The sequence below is a fragment of the Glossina fuscipes genome, unplaced genomic scaffold (assembly GCF_014805625.2).
Source record: "Glossina fuscipes isolate IAEA_lab_2018 unplaced genomic scaffold, Yale_Gfus_2 115, whole genome shotgun sequence".
NCBI lineage: Eukaryota > Metazoa > Arthropoda > Insecta > Diptera > Glossinidae > Glossina > Glossina fuscipes.
The window spans coordinates 1074116-1089291 of NW_023998458.1; the positions used below are offsets into that span (position 1 = coordinate 1074116).

Genomic DNA, 15176 nt, shown 5'->3' on the forward strand with positions numbered 1-15176 from the left:
CAGATAGTATTTAACTGCTTTTCTATGTCTTCAGCAGTAAATCCTCGTATGAGTTAAGATCTCTTTTCCTGAATAATTATGTAACCACATAAATAAATCGAAAAAAATAAAAGAAGAAACGAAGCAAAATGCCAAAGAGATGATGTAATGCAGATGCAACAGCTGCAGTTTATGGGTTGGTAGACGTCTCTCCTTTTTTGTCTTATTACTTCTACTCTCAACACATATGGGCCAATGCTAATGATAATGATGGTAATGATTGATCTTTTATGCAGAATAGCGTAGCAGTAAAATTATGCAAAAATGTTTACGAAAACATCAGAAATAAAGGGAAGAGAAATAGCATTGAAAGGTTGATATTGAAGTATTACTCGCCCTTGATTGGTTGCTAAGATTGGCGACAATAGCAAGGACAGCAATGAACCAAAAATATTTTATGTATGGAAAGCATTTGTGAATTATTTTGTGTACACATGCACACATACCAATGAAAAATGTCAAAAATTTAACATTAAGGAAAATGTGAATTTTCTAGGAACCGGTTAAGTGATTGCTACGAAGAAAACATTGACAATTGAAGACTTTGTGACAAGAAGGGCAAAGAGCGTACGAGAAGGATATGCGTATAAATTGACAAAAAGGCGAAGACATTCATGTTAAAATTAGGATAAGTTCATTACCTTGGAAAAAAGCTTACACATTATAACAATTGTATAGATCGACCTATTCTTAGTTTGAGCATCTACTACTTCAGAAGTTTTTAACAACTTTTGAGTCTACTCTCCTTTTAAAAAGCATAATAGCATAAAAGGTGGTAACAAATCATATAAATTTTTTTAAATGCTTTGTGTTTAGAAGGTATTTACTAGCGTAACTTGTAAGATACAGAATAGGGCCTCATTACTTACTCTCGATATTGAGATGAAAAGGCATGCAAGCGAAATTTGCAAGGATGATGGGAAGTCTCTGAATCGCAGGCAGAGAGGGATAGAAAGCTACGAAAGAAGACAACTACCAGAGACAAAACGTGAGTACTTCGAAAAAAAAGAAAGAGTGGTTTCCGGCCTTGTGTTTATGTTAAGTAAGGAAATTTTCAAATTCCCATAAAAAAATTCTCCGGGCAAAACTTAATATAACCTGCACACCATTGGAAAGGCTATTAATAGAGGATTCACTCTGTGCTAGTTTCATTTTTTCAAGGGACATGGTTTGGCCACAGTAGCTCCGTAAACTTTCGCTTTATCAACCTCATTTATGACATAGTGTAAAAATGTAGTCCTCTCGAATATTAATTAATTTACATAAAGTCATGTTTTGTTTATAATATTTTGTAACAAAATTCTCGAAAAGCTTTATTTTAACTGCATTTTCACTTGAATCCTTTCGAGACATCGTTTAACAAAGTTCCGTTAACGTTTTAACAGAGGTCTGATTCGTGCCTTTGCTAGTTATATTTAAATATAACTTCACGCCCTTTTGGCAGTGTGTAAATATTTAGAGCAAGTATACGATCTGTAAGCTTTACATAATAGTGGAAGTAATTTCGCTGAAGGGTACGCAACATGTCATCGGAGCTTTGATTCGCTTCAATGCTGCACTAAACTAGATAAGTATTATTCGTCCTGCTTACTTCAAAGGAAGGTTCTATTGGGTCAAAACCGTTAATAGAAAAAAACTTTGGCAGCTTAGCAATATCGTAAACATTGACGGTCATGCCGTATATCGTTGGCCTTTCAATTAGGGGACAGCGAGAAGATTGTCTTTCCCGGCACGCAATTTGCATTTCATCAAAGAGAAGGAAAAATGTGCCGCTAGCAACGATCAACGCTTTGAATAAAATATTTTTTCCTCTTTTTGGGTAAAAAAAGAACGGTCGGAATTTATTCTTACGCCGGTAAATAACATTTAGTTAGTTTTGCTTGCCGCGTATTGGAATCAAACGCTTAAAAGTTGTGGCGGTGATCGTTAGACACGCAAATTTACTGTGTTCAAGGGAGTTCATTGAACCTTGGATTTAGAAATACATAAAACGATTTAATTGAAATTTCTCTCTTATTAAAGTAAATGTAAAAATTCGTTGAAAATATGGAAAGTGCGTGCTTAGAATACAAGAACATAAGGAGCAAACAACAAAGCGCAAAGAGCGCCATACACTACTAACCGTCAATTAGAAGCAATTCCGAATATTTCTATTAGTTTAATATACAAAAAGTCACGACTTTCTTGAACATGCGTGCTTTGGTGAAAAAGTGAGAAATTTTGACAGTTGACGCATGCCCCCAATATTGGTAGCTTTGTCTTGTAAGGAGACTTTTCATTTATATTTTTTTCCGTTTTTTGTAATAATCTCAGTTCTTGTCTTCCCACATCTTAAGTTGGATTTTGTGTTTATGTTTTTGCTTTCTTTCCTTTACCGCTGGCCGCACAACATCAACTGACCCTTGTCTTTCATATAAATCATTTAAAACTAAATTATGCTGCCGTTTTCTCGGGCGAGACATCTATAAATCATATAAGTTACCTGATATGACCGAAGTCATAATAGATGTGTTAGTCGATATGTCTTTCACACGCCCTAGCATCTGCAGCATGAAACCTGACCCGTACTTTTTTTTTTGTTTTTGTCCTATGTAAGTGTATAAAAAAATGAACGGAGATAACAGAAGAAAATCATTTGATTGGTATTGATGTTGGTGACTGCCATCATCAGTAACTATGAACTTTTTTTTACGCATTGTACGATTAATTCTCATAATTCATATCGTTGTTGGTGTGAAGTTCTGGTTCAATAGCAGCAGCAGTTTTTATTTCATTATTTTCATATCTAATATTTAGTGCCTGCAGATAACATATTAAACACCCGATATTTATTTTGTCGAAATTTGACATAATAGTAAAAAAGCAAAATTATTTACCTTGATAAAGCTGCGAAGTGAATTTTGAAAAGGAAGCAAAAGTCGAAGCTAAAAACCTTGAGTTTGTTCTTTTTCTTTTTATTATTATTATTTTTAAAATATGTTTAATGCTTAAATTCACAAGTACTGTGAGGCTTTTAGCAGCAATAAGCGGTGGCTTTGTCTTATGCTCAATACTAGTCGATATAATGTTTTATATATGATACGTTTGCGTTTTTCCTGTTTCCTTAAAATAATTGCATCCGCGTTTCTTTTTTTATATCAATCGTTATTGACAAACCTGAAATAAACAACTAAAAACACTATAGTGTAGGGCCATGGCCCAAAATTAAGTACCCTATTCAACTTTACAGTTATATGAATAACTGCAAGTGTTTTTCAAAATAAGACGTCATATGAAAAATGGTTGAAACAATAGTCTGGTCCTAACCACTTTCAATGGGATCCGTCCTTAGGAAAACCAAATTCATCAAAATATATAGGTATTATATAGGTTGAGCACAACAAAGAAAAAACCAAATGGACAGATGGACAGACAAACTTAGATTGAATCCGAAAGTGGTTCAGAATCGGTCAATGTAATAATGAAAAGTCGATTTACCTCAAGTCGTTATGGGTGTTGCGTACATCCGCACAAACTTAGTATGCCTTTGTACCATAACTGGTGTAGACTGCAAAAAAAAGAAATAAAAATAAAAAATGGATACACATATCACTCAATTTACGTGGTAAGTACATGCTTTGAGAGGTCGCGTAAAGACGGGAAACTGCTTACAAAGCGGTGTAAAGTGCGTACTGAAACCAACTAAATTGCAAGTGGGTCAAGCCGATGCAAAAAGAAAAACAAATGGTTATGATACAGATTTTATCGTCATCATGTTCTTATCGTATACTAATTCCAGTGATTTACCTTTTTCCGGTTTTTATTATCATTATTATCATTAAAATTTTATGTAGACCGAAGAAGTTTAATCCTAGGACTGTCAATTAGGATGAGCGGTTAAACCAAATGGTTAATCTAGTTGGCCTAAAGATTTTCACAAAAAAGAGAAACCATTTGAACATTTCTGACAAATTTTTGCTATAAGAATTCGTGACTAAGTTCATTGCGTATTATGTAAAAAAAAATTTTTTTTTTTTTTTCGAAAGTTTAATATATTCTGTCTTTCCGCTGAACCGAGCTGAAAACAATTTTTCGTTTTTTTCCCCTTTTTTTGCCGACTCATTCAAAGAGATCTTTTTCTGCTACACAAAACTCATTAAGTCATAATGTAATCATGATTTAAGAGTGTTTGTAATAAATATATTTGTTTACGGACATTTATTTTAGCTTAATATAATCACCTCTAGGTAGGAAACACAACCTAATAACCGACATTCTATTAACTTTGCATGCACAAATCCATTACTTAGTTGCATATGTGCATACATTTAATAAAACACTCCCTATATTCTGAAACCAACCAACACCTTACCCTCAACAACAGCAAATAGTTATTACTATAGCTATATGAGTGCTATAGTAATGATTGTTAGTTTGCTAACGTTTTGCAATGTTAGGTTGTATCATCAGTATCCGTCTAAGTCATCAAGTATTACTTAGTTAAACACTTTTAAATGCATCAAAAAAAAAAAAAAAAAAACAGAAAATGAAAACGGACTAAGATAAAGTTAGTGGTGCGAGCAAGCATCATAAGATAAATAAACTTGGGTACCAGAGGGCAATGAAAATGTTACCATAAAGCTGTCTCTGTATGTTTTATATGACACCTACACGCTTATGCGTGCTATACGGTAATGACTTTTGTCATAACAATTATCGCAATCATTATTTTCATGTTATACATATACGCTATAGCAAACATATATATATATATAGGCAAGCATTTCCAACGTAGGACAGTAATAAAGACAATAAAGTGAAATTATGTGAGGCTCTAGAAGCAATAGCCTATCATTCGAAGCAGCAATAATCTTAACCTACAGTATAATGTGTAAAACATAAAATATAATTTATTTGCTTAAGTACGATTGCGCGAAGGAAGATCAAAGCGAATAGTAACGAGGGGAACTAATGAAATCGAAACAAAAGTTCACTTAACAGCCCAAGTAAAGATATCAATGAAAAAATTAGAAAAACTCTTGTTAATATGCCACGCCTTTAATTTTCACAGTAGGACAAGTCAAATTTTTTCAAAATAGGCTTAATTTGGCTGAAACTTTCTTACTTTTTGATGCAGCGACAATTGATGCGAGGCGTGGTATATATACCTTGAGTGGGGCTGGATGTAGAAAGCCGTGGGCTTTACAAGGGCATCTACCTTGATCCGTTACTACCTCCTATCACCTGACCTTTTTATCTTGTTAATGCTATGGGACTTGGGGACGCATTACACCACCATGTCTGACTTTGACTAGACCCTTAAAAGTATTGTTTTCTGTTGCGCTGTACATATGTATGTGCATATATATATATACATATATATATATATATATATATTGTAATAACAATCAAAATTTAATTATTTTTTTTAACTAATGAACTTGACTCACTTTCAAATTTAACATATCGCTTACAAGCAAAGATTAGGCTTTGTAAACAGTATTAGTAAAAAATTTTTTTTGGAGATACATTACAAACATTACAAACATTACTTTCCAATTCTCAATCAACTTTTTATAAAACTGATCGGCCCATCTAACGAAGTACAGCCATTGCATGCAGCACGTGCTGCTGCTACTGCTGCTTATGTTGGTGATGCTGATGCAGATTCTGCTTCTGCTTCTACTTCTGCTGTAAATATCAAACGAAGTGTGGGCTTTTATTATAAAAAAATTTTTAATTGCTTCTCAGTTTTTTTTTTATTTTGCGCATTTATTTATAATCGAAAGAATATAATAGTCGTTGAATCTATTTATTTGCAACAAACGGCACTTATTGCTTATAGCTGGCTGCCTTTATTGCTTTACTCTGCGAAAAAAAAAAAAAAAAATTATATGCAATTTTTGGTTACTATTGCGCTTGCCGCTGTTGTTATGCATTCAACTTAAGAATTTATAGATTTTCGACATGCAAATCCGTGGTTGTTCATGTTCTTCTCTATTCACTCAGCGACTGCACCCATTAATGCGGTACACTCATCAAGAATCATGTCTACTTGTTTGTATATGTATATATGCGTTTGTGTGTTTCATCTCCCGAATCATTTGGCATAGCGTTCGTATGCTGTAACTGCTACAAAAAAAAAAAAAAAAAAAAAAAAATCTTTTTTCTTCGTTTTCTTTTTTTTTGTTTGATTTCTATTACAATTGCAATACATTTCCTTCTATAACTAATCATAAATCTTTTATTTATTTATTTATTTACTTTTTTTTTTTTTGAATTTATATTTATTTTTCATCTTTAAGTTTCTTATTTTTCTTTTCTCTTTTTATTTTTGTTCAATTTAGTCGTATTGCTATAATTCAATCATCGACACAGTGTACGATCTTAGTTATATATATATATGTACATACATATGTCCCTTGAAAGTGCCCAGCACGATATGAATTGTTGTTTTGCCATTTCGATAGTAGCCTAGCGCTCATATTTCTTTATGATTTTTTTTCTTTTTTACGTACGAGTTCGTTATAGAACAAGAAACTAAAGTGTTTTTAAAATTTTTTTACTTTTAGGTGATTACTTCATTTTGATTTCCAAACCAGGGAAAGATTTTGTAAGTATAAGAGACTTTTTAAGAGACTTTTTAATATATTATTATTTAAAAAAAAACAAAAATAAAACCGATGGTCTTAACTATTACTTTTCTGTTCTGAAATTTATTTCCTTAGTTTAAGTCAATTGCGTTAATAATAATAATTATTTATTTTTTCTTTCTTTCTTACTTATGATGACATCATCGATGAGTTCATCTAAACTTTTCTTTCTTAGAACACTCTTTAATGTTCAATTTTTTTTGTGTTGAGAGCATCGTTTGCGACTCATTCCAAGCAACCCACTTTTTGAGTGAACTCACGCATTATAATAATATAAATATCGTATATATATAGATGTAAATAGTATGTAAGTCAGAGGTATACGTTATAAGAAAATTTTTTTCCGTAAGTAATATTAAAAGCAATTAATGCTAAATAAATAAACCAACAAAAAAATTAAAAATTAAAAGTTGGATGGGCTAAGCTGAGCAGACATTTGTACGGCGAGTTTAATAACAATTTATATAACTCTAACGGGTATATATGTGAGCAATACATTTTTTTTTTTTTTTAAGAATATATAAACTGACCTCTGCAGACTTCGAACACGAGCGTGACGGTCCAACGATTTGATAGTCTAATGGTTTGGTGTAGCCTTTACAAGGGTACTATGCGTAGTAAGCCTACGGGATATGAATGAAAGGTCCGTCGTATACAACAAGATTCATTGTTTTTCTTATTAATCAAAAGCCTCACATGACGTTAGATACAGCTCCGGAAACTCCCTAATCGATAAAGAAAAATGTGCAACAGGTTTCAGTTTGTTTTTTGCTTTTGTGTGAGGGACAGTACACTGCGAGGAAGGTAATTGTTAAAGCAAGCCAAGCAGAGTAACAAGATCGATATTTTAAAGAAGTCTCAAACGTCAGCTGCGCTATCCAAACCTTCCACTCTGCTGCTTAACAGACTTTTAAAAAAAATTTTCTTACAAAAAAAGGAAAGGAAAGAGGGAGTGACATTCGTCCAAAATAATTGTCGACCAAAAAAAAAAAAAAATTTTAAAGGAAAACGACTCCTTATTTACTCCTGTTTATATCCATTGCAGTCCGACTTCGTATTGATGACCAATGAACTTAATTCGCCATTGATGACACGATTTTTCTTGTCTTCTGATTTTGTAGACCCTAAGTAGTCTGCCCTCTTCGATTGAATCTTTCGTAATTCTTATAGCTTTAGAATTGATTTTTTATTTATTTTCGGCCTAAGTACGATGATGTAGTAATCGAATTCATTATTGGAAGATCCATGCCAGTCACCAAAAGTTGAGCTTTTTGAGAGGATAAGCACACATGACTGCAGGTGAATTCTGCATTAAAAGGCCCAACCCTACAGATGCAAGTCCTAAAGTTGAAATGCAATTTATTCATAAGATTTCTGACAATGAACACCGAAAAGGAACCTGCCATAAGCTATCATGATCTAATTGCCGCTGCTCTTTTCACCGCCTATAACTTTGAGTAGGTTTTAGCAATGCTTCTTTAACCCATCCTAACTAATTTTTATTTCCAGTTGGTCCTATATAAAGCAAATCATCTCGACGTTTTGCCCGACAGCATTTTCTAAGTCTATAAGTCGCGCATTTGGTATATTTATATTCCCAGAAATATATATATATATTTACATATATACGATTTATTGATATAAAAATGCCTTTGCGGGTTAGGCAGTTTGTTCACGTGCTTCAATGGATTATATGCAGAGGCGCTCTTCTCACTTATTTGTTCGTTGCTTTACTTCAGCAATCAATCGAAAAACGAAAATTTTCCTTAAACAATCCATGTTTACTCAAATAATCGAATTCACAAATATTTGAGTTACTTTTTTGTGTTAATAAGTTGTTTATAATTTTTATAAAGTTCTTTCGTTTTTACCTAAGTGATTTTATTAAGCGAAGTTAGTAAATCAATAATTTTTATAAGTATACTCAACGACTTATTGGAACAATGTATTTTTTTTTTTCGTGCTCATCTCGTTTACGATTCCAAGATCAGCATATGATAAGAGAAAGAAGCCCTTTAAATAAAATGTTAATTAAGTGTAGATGGTTATTCTAGATCTAAGCATGATTAGATCGATCGTGTTGTTATCTCGCTTTAATACTAAGGATTCCTTTTTCGTTTGGACGTCTTGATACTATCGAGAGATTTTCAGGTTTTAATCAGAATATCATCTGCAAAGACTTTTGGCGATAATGTAGGCAAAGTTACGTATAATATATTCACTAACTTATAGAGCTTACAAGTCACACCTGACCTTAGGGGGCAGAGAGGAGACGTGGACTGCAGTAGCTGTTCCATTTCCTGCACTGTAAACATTAATATTTCTGGAGTGTTGCCGAAGACGACGCAGGCATTATAGTAGGCATCCTTCCTTTTCTTTACCCACAAGTTCTTCTGCTTTATTACAACAGAACAGAAAATTTATGCTTAGCTGCGGAAATTTTATAAAGTTTGCAATGAATATGAAGACAGTTCTGTCAAAGGCAATTCTGCGAAAGAGATGAACAAGGCGAAAGGTGCTGCAGTGGTTGATTCAGTAATGAGAAAACGAGTCGAAAACAATCTAGGCTGACCTTGTAGTAACAATTTTCGTTATAATAATGTATTAAAGCTTCCTTAAATACATATCCAACCAACAAACAATATTTACCAACCTTTTTTAAAAGTGTGCATTAGTGATATAAAAATGAAAGAGTTTAGAAGGTCTGTTAAGTTAAATGAAAATAATGCAAAACTTTGTCTCACCTATTTTCTGTTCGTCTTATACATCTCCGTTTCACCCTCAAGTGGCAATTTTTAAGATAATTTGATGATCCATCGAACCGATTTGGGCGGAAGATAAACACTACTGAAAATAGTTCGGATCAAAGCATTTTTCCGGCCACTTTCCATAAGAGTTCTTATCTTGACAACTCATTATGTGAATGATTGCTGTGTTAGTTATTTAATGGTGGCCCGTGACCTACGATTGCGTTTTTTTATTTACTTATTTTTAATTATAAATGAATTTCACAAAAAAATTGTGTTTGGATGTAATAGCAACCAAACGCTACCCTTTTTAAGAGTTTACGTCTCAAGAAATTGTTAAAACGTCTGCTTAACTAGGTGAAAGTAAACACAGCCCATACATTTGTACATTCCAACACACAAGCTTGTGAATTTTTTCCTTTTTTTCTTCTATTGTTTATAAAATTCTTGAGCATAAACATCCGGATAAGGCGTTAGAAGAGTGTTGGTTGCAATACCAACAAAAGAATGCATCTTATTGTTCAAAATAAATAATAACGAACAACTGTAACGAGAGAGTCGTCGACATGGGAATGGACGAAATGTGTAATATTTCCAATTTACATGTGGTCGTTTTCATTTTTGTATCAACAAAAATATGCACAAAAATTGATAGAAATTTAAGAAAAAGAGAAAAATTGTATATAAACACATAAATCAATCGAGATAAATAATAAATTTAACGCATTTGTAAAAATGTTGTTTTTTGTCGAGCATTTGCATAAATAAAAGATTTTCTACGGAATGCTAATTTTTTTTTTTTTTTTTTTTTTTTTGTAAAACATAATTTGAACGAATTTTAAAGAATATTTTTTCCTTGTAGTTCTCGAGTTTTATTGTGCAAAAGCTTTTGAAGGGAAAAAACAAAGTTTAATTTTGGCGATAAAACATTATCGTCGATGCGTGTGTGTGTGTACGAAGCAAACAGTCACCATCGATTTTAAGCAAACATTTGTCAAATTGACAGTTTAGACTTACTACGTGTTTTGTTGTGATTTTGTGGCGTTGTAGATAATGGTTGCGGTGCCAGATAACCCATCACATCACATAGTGCCCACTGCTTAATTTTTTTTCTTTCCTTACATTTCCATATATATGTATATATATATATATATATATATATATATATTCATATATGTGTGTATGTGTGTGTGTATGTATGTATATGTATATGAATACATTTGTACACATTATCTTGGCATTTTCAATGATTATTTGACGTTTGTTAATGCGCACGCACCTTAAATATCGGTTATATTTGTTCGCGTTTGCTTGAGTTGTGTTGTTGTTGCGCTAAAAAGCCCATAAACTATGTACATATGTAGCTGAAAAAACGTATAAAATTTGCATACAAATTCGTAAATAAAGACAATGTTTATTCAATTTTTGTCAATATACTCATTTGCAAACGCTCACACACGCACACGCACACACATACTAACCTCCGAACATGCCTATATATCAGAAGACGCATATAAATAAATTAGTCGCGCTAAGTATTACACACTTGCGAGTCTAAATAAAAGATCTCTTGACAATTTGAACTTAGTGTACTTACTGCGCTTATATAGCAATATATGGTACGTATGCGTGCATAGCTGTATTGATTACAATGAAGATAAGAATGAAAAAACAATTTTTTTTTGTAATTTCAAGTCTTGTGTCAATATGTTGGATGTCATTGCAATTGAAATCCAAACTTAAGTATGATACGAAATCATATGACTTTAGAAGCAAAAGAAATTAAATACAAACAACTTCCAATGCAATGCAAAGCGTTTTGTAAATTAAAGCCGAATATTTATATTGAAAACGTTTTTGTTTACAAACACCGGCTACTTGTTTAGAATATTTCGGTGTTCCTTCATATTTTCATGCTTTTATGCCTTTGAAATAACAAACACTTCCCAGCGGCCGATTGTGGAAAAGGTATTCATTTCACAACTTCTCCACTTGCCCTGAGAAAAAAAAGACGCAAAGAAGCTTTTAATATCCCTTCTCTGACTAATACGAGAATTTGCTTCACTTAACGCATGTTTTTTGCTCGAACGCTTAGTCTTCCGTGTACACAAAAACTAATTTTTGCAAATATGAATACAGAGTAAAGTCATAACTGCAAAAAGTTTTTAAACGAATTAAGAACATATATAAAATTTTGAAATGGATTTGATGAAAATTCAGCTCTTACAGCTCTCTATCCGCCCGGACATCTGCTTGTGGTAAACATTCCTTTGGCCGAAAAATGTAGATGCCAGCTTCAAAAAACGCTCGAGACGTAGGTTAATATTGAAAATAGCCCAAGTACCTTAAAGGATACGCCGACGGCACACTGTGGGTGGCGAACGCGTCCCTTTTTGAACCGAAACATATTGAGTTTTTTGCTCTTTTTACAAATTTCTTTGGCAATTCTTTTTTCGGGACCAATTCAGGAATAAAATATTTTTGAATCAATCGCTACTACGGATAAATTTTCATCACAAAATATTTACAATTAAACATTTTTCTAAAGTGTTCACTATTCATGAGAAATCTTGTATGGGGTGGAATCCAAGACCAATAGACCAATGTGGTTCAAATTTCAGTTTTATGTCAAATTGCTATCATGAACAAATTTCCATCGTAAAACATTAACAAATAGGTTTTTTTGGCTTGTTGTTTGGGTTTACAACTCCTGAGCATACTTACATTCGGCGGTATCCAATAAATAGATCTATGTGGTCCAAATAATTATTTTCACGTTTTGTTTATTGACTTTTATAATATATGATTCTTTTTACTGAGCCGTGGTAGGGGGAGATGAACTATGCTTTGATGGGAAGCATAGATGTGCCGAAATTCTCACCTCCCAGCGGTGATCCCCGGGCAACGGCTTCGGCCGGCTAAGAAGAGTTTAAGGTTTTGGGCTGCTAACTCGGCGACGAGTTTCTGAGAGATGGTGGAGGGGTTGGCTGGAAGAAGAGCTCTTACTCAATAAGCTAGTTACTACCGAGGAAATATATTGAATGGTATTTAAGTACAATGAAGGTAGTAATCTAGCGAGTGCATCGTAGAGTCACATTAGACTAGTCTACCATGTTCAGTGCAATACCCGAGACCTATATATCTTGAAGAAAAGTAGTTCACTTGGGGCTGGCAACCAGGAAAGTATGGAGAATCCGAAGCAAGTACGGTTGTTTTTAACAACCGCCCAAAGTATGCCATAAGGCTTTGCAAAACAAACTGGGAGCCACGTGGGTCAGGAAGCTCGCCTCACAAAGCCACGTATGCCTGCGGGTATATGATGGACTTTGTCCTTAAGTCGTAATAAATAAATTAATTATACTATTAATGCAAAAAGGAATTGACGGACGGCCTTCCCTTTGGCCGATTGATAGAAAATGTCTGGTAAATTAATTAATACATGCAAAAATGGAAAAGGGATATGACGAATAAGTTTTCCCCTTTTACCTATTTTTACTTTTGAACACATGTCACGGATGCCTGCGGGTAATGGTGGTAATTGATCAACAGCACAGGGGAAGCCTTATGGCGGAAGCAGTCAGTTGATCAATTTGTGAGTCCTGACTGCTTGGGTGCGGCCCTTCGGGGAGTACTCGTGGTGGTTGTGGTTGGCGAGTTCCTAGCTAAAATGTAACAATTGAGTGCAGCTAGGCCTCGCCATTCACCAGAGTGGGGTTTATTGTTCCATACACAATAAACTGATCTGGACTCTGGTGCTGTTTAGGCCCCTACTCTGTGGGGATTGTCTAACTCGCCAGGGGGCGTAGTACGCTTAAAAGTGGCTTGGGCCACCGTGGGGTTAAGCCTTTCAGGCAGGAACCCACGTTAAACCCTTGCCACAAATTCTGAGCCGTGGTAGGTGTCTTATATATAATAATTTTTGCGCTAGCTTAAGCAAAATAGTAAAATTTCAAACTAAGTTATTACTAAAATTTTACAGATGTAGGTTATCTTAATTAGGATATTACTTTTAATGTGTTATAGCTAGATTTATATTATGCAGAAATATTAGAAAATGTGAACTTAGCATAAGTGAGTAGTAACTAGAATATGATGAATCGATAATGCTACACTATGTCAATTTACGATTATGAACCAATTTTCACTATGAAACATTGAAAACTAGATTTTGTCACCATATAAAGAAACAGTTTTCGTAAGAACGGCTATTGGAGTCGCAATTCAAAAAATTGCACAAACCGATCCAAAGTTTCCATCATTTTCTACAACATCTTACAATATTTGTAGCAACATGGCGATATCATGTCGAAAGTACTTATAATGATTTCACAGCGATCCACCCACGGAACCATTTTTGTGCTTCTTCAAGTTTGTGGACGTGCGTGTCGGCCAAGCCATGCTGCAGCCTTTTCGGTGAACAGAGTGGTAATTAGGAAACTCCGTGTCTGATGAGTGCGGTGAGTGTGGCAGAACTTCTCATTCGATCGAAGAGTGTATACTAGACATGTGCCGCAACAAGTGGCCAAAAAATGGCATTTTCAGTCAATTCGTGTCGCAACTTTTAAATTTTTGAACGCAAAACCGACGATTGGGATAGGATCGGTCAGCATCAGCATAAGTCTCTGAACGTCTTTGGTGGGCTTTGGTAGCAGATTACGCCAAATAAGCAAAAAACATAATGAACTTAGATGAGGAAGGATTTTCAGGGTTCCATGGCTAGCGTCGACGTAAGCTAAATAAATCAATTATATTAAATGGAAAATTGTTATTTTATGTACAGGTAGATCAAAACTAAACTACCGAATTCAACCGATATATACCACCGTATTTTCCATTTCTTTATCATTTTTACCTGTAGAAGTCGCTGGCCAAAATATCTTATTATAGTCGTCCATATCGCAGATTTCGCGTTTTGATGAACGTCTGAACTACTAAAGTCTTATGACTCATGTCTTTACAATTTCTGTTTGATCGGTGCTTATTACGCAACTATGAAGTTTCTGAAAATTTTGTTCATCATATACAATAAGGCAATAGGAGAAATGTGCAGGTGTTGTGACTGTTTCCTGACAAAAATTCGATAAATATTTTTCATACGCTTAACGTACGAAATATATTTGCTAATAATAGCAAAATAAGATTAAAGAAAATGAAGAAATGTTTGTAAGAAAAAGGTTAAGAACAGTGAAAGAAAGAATAAATAAAAATATATATTAATATAATCCTAATAATAATCACAAAAAATCTATAAAAATGAATAAACGATTGAAATCGGAATAATGATTGCCCCAAATGATTTGCTTCCACTGTCTCTTTTTGCCTTTTACTTGCGGATAGATTTCTTAAAGAGCATAGCTTGATCCGTTGTGAGTGAGAGGGACATATAATATTTTAGGTTACTTAATATGATACATGTTCCCGTGAGAGTTGTCGATGTACGAAATCTTATAAACCTATTGATAAATTTAACAATAGCCGATAGCTGTTGAGAGAAATGTCTGAATGCCTGGGTTTCGTATCATTATAACAATTGAAAGACTTCTGCCAAGTGTCCACTACCGGTGATTTGAAATGAATGAAAGAAGGGGAAAATAGCTTTCGATTGTCGATGTATTTGAATTCTTATAACATCAAAAGAAACCGATTAATCTTAAAAAAAAAAACCTGAAAATTTTCCAACGACAAGATAAGAAAAGAAACGAAACGTAACCTAAGCAGATTTTCTACGATTTCTTTTTCTTTTTATTGGGATATTCAA

The 15176-nt window shown here is 33.8% G+C and overlaps 1 protein-coding gene across 1 annotated transcript in view; it reads left to right on the forward strand.

Annotated features, from left to right (window-relative positions):
• The window catches only part of LOC119640124, a 149174-nt gene that overhangs the window by 117719 nt on the left and 16279 nt on the right, over positions 1–15176 (forward strand). Inside the window, exon 4 of the mRNA XM_038037959.1 lies at positions 6591–6631. The gene's annotated coding sequence lies outside the window, so the exon portion shown is untranslated. The remainder of the gene's footprint in view (positions 1–6590; positions 6632–15176) is intronic.